This window comes from Trichechus manatus, unplaced genomic scaffold (assembly GCF_000243295.1).
Source record: "Trichechus manatus latirostris isolate Lorelei unplaced genomic scaffold, TriManLat1.0 scaffold00147, whole genome shotgun sequence".
In the NCBI taxonomy this organism is placed as follows: Eukaryota; Metazoa; Chordata; class Mammalia; order Sirenia; family Trichechidae; genus Trichechus; species Trichechus manatus.
Window position 1 is genome coordinate 6,502,495 of NW_004444083.1, and position 6,017 is coordinate 6,508,511.

The window sequence follows — 6,017 nt, forward strand, 5'->3', positions numbered from 1 at the left end:
ATTTTTACATTCAATATATTCCTTTTAAATGAAATGTTTGCTAAATAATTTTATCTTTATGAATTCTTTGCATTCATTATTTTTTTTTTTTTTTTGGTCATATATGTGCTATGTCTCAAGAAATTCAGGGAATCGTCCTGAACTTAACATATTCTGACTTTTTTCTGTTTTTTTTTTTTTTTTCAACAAAAGATTTTGTACATTTTCCCAATTCACATGTTTTCTCCAAGTCTATCCAAGTGGCTGAGCCAACTGTGTGGGCCTATAGAAAATACTTCCTGGCTTTGCTGTGTTTGAGTTCTGACTGGAAAAGAACTACAAAGCCTATACATAATTGCTCACTGATGGGTACAGACTGCAGGTTCCAGGGGACTGAGAGAAGAGGGAGAAGCTTGGAGCTATACAATGCAGTTAGCAAGGTTGTTGGTCCCTGTCAAGTGTGACACAGGTCCCTGGTGAGCAGTATGTTCAAACCCGACATCTAACACTTTCTTGCAGAGAGATGTTTAGTCTACCTGCCTTACTCCTCAAGAGTCATCGCTGGTACAGTGGTACAATTCTCGCCTTCCATGGGAAAGACCTGGATTCAAGTCTTGGCTGAAACACCCCATGTACAACCACCACCTGTCTGTCAGTGAGGGCTTGTGAGTTGCTATGATGCTGAAAAGGTTTCAGTGGAGCTTCCAGTCTAAAAATACTAGGAAGAAAGTCCTGGTTACCTACTTCCAAAAAACAGACAATGAAAATCCTATGGATCACAACAGTATGATTGGCAAACAAGCAGGGGATGGCTGACGAGCAGGCAGCTTTGCATTCCATTGTGCATAGGGTTCCTAGTAGTCAGAGGACTAATAATAGCAGCTAACAACAAAAACAACAACCTTACTTCTCCAAGCCTCCTTGTCCTTGTATTTATAACATGAAGGAGAAGAGTAGCTCCCTCACAGAGTTGTTGTGAAGATGGCTTATTAGCACAGTGCTGGGCATACAGTTGTCAGCTATTGCTTTAGGCAGGAGGTAGGATTTAATCAAGGTTTTACGATGGGTAGGATCTGTGTGGGATGAAAAGAAAGAAGGCTCCAGAATGGGGAGCAACATGTGAACAAAGCCAGAGGCAGAAATGAGATGAAGTGTAGAGAATAACTCTGCTGAAATTTTCAATCTTTTTATCAATTGTACTAAGAAGACACAAAACTTATACAATGAATATTTTGTGTATTTAACCAGAGAAAGAATACAGATCCTGTTCCCCTGGAGATTCTGATTCAGCAAGTTTAGGGAGAGAAACATAGCCAGAATGTTCCTTAGAACTGAAGGTGATGAGACTTCATTTTGCTTAATGTGTGCATGTCATCAGAACAGATCAATCTCTGGAGAAGACATTATGTTTGTTCAAAAAGAGGGTTGGTGATAAAAAGGAAGACCTTCAAGGATATAGACTGACACAATGACCGCAATAATGATTGTGAAGTTGGCACAGGACCGGGTTACGCTTCATTCTGTTATACATAAAGTCACTACAAGTAGGAACCAATTCTAGGCAGCGAACAACAACAAAATGGAGAGACCAAGGAGTCTGTATATTAAGAAACACTACATGTTTTGGGGTCAGGGAGATTACACTAACCTTACTAATCATAACATTTTAGCTATCCCATTAGTCTATGAAAACATATTTTAGTATGCTTGTTGGACCCTAACTTTTTTAAGTTTAAGCAACTCAAAAAGAACTTCCACCACTACCATGGAAATCTGTACTCCAGTTGTTAAACAACTATGATTTCCTTATTGTTTGTTGTTGTTGTTAGGTGCCCTCCAGTAGGTTCACTGCGACCCTAAGAACAATATAATGAAACACTGCCCAGTCTTGTGCCATCATCACAATTGTTATTCTTGACCAAAAGGTTTCCGACACTGTGTTGACCCATCTTGTTGAGGGTCTTCCTCTTTTTCCCTGACCTTCTCCTTTACGAAGCATGATGTGCTCCTCCAGGGACTGACCTCTTCTGATAACCTGTCCAAAGTATGTGAGACCAAGTCTCACCATCATTGCTTATAATGAGCATTCTGGCTGTACTTCTTCAAAGACAGATTTGTTCCTTCTTCTGGCAGTGCAGGGTATATTCAATATTGCCAACGCAATAATTCAGAGGCAACAATTCTTCTTTGGTCTTCCTTATTCCTTGTGCAGTTTTCACATGCATATAATGCGATTGAAAACACCATGGCTTGGGTCAGGTGCTGTCTTAGGCTGGGTTCTCTAGAGAAGTAAGGCTTATAAATATATATAGAGAGAGATTTATAACAAGGAAATAGCTCAGGCAATTGTAGAAGCTAAAACATCCCAAGTCCACAGATCAGGGTAGAGGTCTCTCCCAGTAGCCACAGAAGCTGGTGAACCCAAGGTCGGCAAGTCAGAGAGGGGCTCCCACTCACAGGCTGTGAAGGTCAGTGAATTCCAAGATCAGCCGACAAGACAATCAGGTTTCTCCTGATTCACGTAGCCGCAGGGGTTGGCGAACCCAAGGTTGGCTGGTCAGGGAACCGGACTCTTGCTTGCAGGCTGAGAAGTTCAACGAATTCCGAGATCAACAGGTAAGCTGCTAGCTCAAGTCCCACGAACCGGAGGTGAGACAAGAGGCAGCTGCTGAGTCTGAAACAAGCCAAAAACCTTGGCTAGGCGAGCAGGCGGAAGGTAACCAGTAGAAGTCAGAGAGATGAAACTGAGACGGTGGTGAGCTGCCAGAGGCCCCGCCTCCACCAGTACCACTCAGCAGATTCCATCATGGGGGTGATCACAACATTATACAACTACTAAAACACTGAGAATAATGGTCTAGACAAGTTGACATACAATCTTAACCATCACAGTCCACCACTTGTCAACTTGGCACCTGTACACATCTCTTGAAACCATACATAATCTCTGAATAAAGATGATTACAAAGTCATACTTGCACCTAACATGATACAACTAACACACATACAATCGAAAACGCACTAGCCCTGCTTACATCGTGTATTTTCTAAGTGAAAGAAACAAAAATATTAGATGCAGACATACAAAACAGAAATACTCATAGCAATTACAGTCCCCATTTCTGCAACTGGTCATGTGGCCGTAACTGGTATTTAGAATTACCATCTTCCACCACCCATTCTGTATTCCCTTTGCCCTCAGCAAACCTCAGCTGGTCGTGGTTCTTTGCCTGGTGGGGTGAGCCTAACCTTCATTCCTGAAGGGTCTGGGTCATTAGTAGTCATGTCAGAATTAGGTTGTTGTAGTTTTCCATTGACTTTAATCACAGGGCATGGTAGTACTAAGAGACACCCTAAGGAATCTCCTGCATTCCAGACATACTCTTCTTTAGCTCCATTATGTAATAGCAATCTGATTTCCTCTTGGTCATCAGGATCAATCACACTAGGCAGTATGGTAACTCCCTTCTTTGCCTGTTGATCCAGAGGCATAAGGATCCCAAAGAGGCCAGGTGGCATTCTTAACTTCCAGTTCAATGGAATCAGTGATGTGTCTCCAGGTGGGAGCATTCCTCCCTTTGGAACTAAGACCTCTAGGTCTGCAGAGCATAAAGTCGAGGGGACAGGAAGCAAAAATCTTGCAAGTGGGTCACTAAGGGTAATAGTGAGTGGTGCCACTTCCATTTCCACCCCTTGATTCCTGGACCGATGAATTCTGGATATGGGAGAAACAGCACCATATATTGGATGCTGGTTTAAAGCATATACAGCCTCCTGGAGAACGTTACCCCAACCCTGCAAGGCATTGCCACCTAGCTTGTTCCATAATTGTGTCTTTAGAAGGCCTTTCCATCGTTCTATCAAGCCAGCTGCTTCAGGATGATGGGGAACATGGTAAGACCAGTGAATTCCATGAGCATGGGCCCACTGCTGCACTTCATTTGCTGTGAAGTGAGTCCCTTGATCTGAGGCAATGCTGTGTGGGATACCATGATGGTGGATAAGGCATTCTATAAATCCATGGATGGTAGTTTTGGCAGAAGCATTGCATGCAGGGAAGGCAGATCCATATCCAGTGTCTATTCCAGTAAGGACAAAAAGCTTCCGTTTCCATGATGGAAGTGGTCCAATATAATCAACTTGCCACCAAGTTGCTGGCTGATCACCTCAAGGGATGGTGCCATATTGGGGACTCAGGGTTGGTCTCTGCTTTTGGCAGATTAGGTACTCAGCAGTGGCTGTAGCCAAGTCAGCCTTGGTGAGTGGAAGTCCATGCTGCTGGGCCCATGCATAACCTCCATCCCTGCCACCATGGCCACTTTGTACATGAGCCCATTGAGCAATGACAGGAGTAGCTGGGGAGAGAGGATGACTAGTGTCCACAGAACGCATCATCCTATCTATTTGGTTGTTAAAAGCATCCTCTTCTGAGGTCACCCTTTGGTGAGCATTCACATGAGACACAAATATTTTCACTTCTATGGCCCATTCACAGAGGTCTATCCACATACGTCTACCCCATAAATCCTTGCGTGTGGCAGCTCACTGCCCTCTCAGTTTCATTTCTCTGACTTCCGCCGGTTACCTTCTGCCTGCTTGCCTTGCCAAGGTTTTTGGCTTGTTCCAGACTCAGCAGCTGCCTTTTGTTGTCTCATCTCCGGTTCGTAGGACTTGAGCTAGCAGCTTACCTGTTGATCTTGGAATTAGTCGAACTTCTTAGCCTGCAAGCATGAGTCCGATTTCCCGACCTACCGACCTTGGGTTCACCAGCCCCTGCAGCTACGTGAATCAGGAGAAACCTGATTATCTTGTCTGCTGATCTTTAATTCACTGACCTTCACAGGTGCATCTTAGTTTTTAATGTTACATCTTTGTTTTTTAACACTCTAAAGATATCTTTTGCAGCAGATTTGCCCAAAGAAATGCAATTCAAGTAAGAAATTAACACAATGGTGTAACTTCGGTAAATAAAATACTATATTTAGGCACACTACCTCAAACACAAACCAATCCACTTACATGAAATCGCTTTTAAGCTTACTGTAGTATTTCCGTTTCAGCATCTCCACAACTTGATCAAAAGCTTCTTTCACTGCTTTTAAACATTCGCTGTTATGAGTGCCCAGAGACCTTTGAACTCCTTCAAAGTACTCTAAGAATATGGAAAAAAATTGATGCATTTAATATGATTTAATTGTAACCATTTATAAAAGAGAATTCTTTCAAGTTTGCAATCACCTGTCTTATGACAAAGTTAAGAAACTTCAAAATCAAAGGACTTTGTTAGAATGCCAAGAAAAATCACTGGTTACCAGAGACTTATAACTATGCTGTGCAAATTCTGTTCCAATAATGAACTAGGATATAGTTTTACCATTTACAAGATGTAGGGAGAGAGATGCCTCAATTTTATACCTTTCAGATTTATTGGATCAGATAAGATTCTATCAAGGCTACAAAAACCAAAACTGTTTACATTTGAAAAGATCAAATATTAAAGGAAATTTTACAAGGAATGCATCACTTTTTGGGGGGAGGAAGGGTTGTTTTCTTTTTGCAAGAAAAAAACTTGATTAAGTAGAAATTTTATATTTTACTCATTTTAATGGGAACATGTATGCAGAAGCCCTAACTGCCAGCAAAGAGTTTTTAATCCACCTGGAAAAATCCTAAAACCATTAATTATAAATGTTTTATCACAAAGTCAGGTAACAGGAAAGAAAATTGAAAGGCAACTTCAAAGTAGGAAAGTTTTGTTCTTCAAAAAAAGAGCTTTTCCTTTACTTGTTTGGAAATAGCTAAATCATGGTTTCTTTCACTATCAAATCAACAGCTAATACTTATAACATCATTTCCACCCATTAAGAAGCTATGGCCAGTTATATAGCTGCAAATATGAATACTAGCTACCAGCTGTTGGTAGCACAGGAATCTCTTATGGAACACTATCATATGGGAAGGGAGAAAGACTCAAGCTGCAGGATGCCATGTTATTGGGCCACGCTTGATTAACCAATCACTAACAGATACTTTTGTCT

The 6,017-nt window shown here is 41.6% G+C and overlaps 1 pseudogene; it reads right to left on the reverse strand.

The window, feature by feature from the left end:
• LOC111822272 (putative serine protease K12H4.7) overlaps positions 1 to 6,017 on the reverse strand; it is a 20,319-nt pseudogene that overhangs the window by 13,667 nt on the left and 635 nt on the right.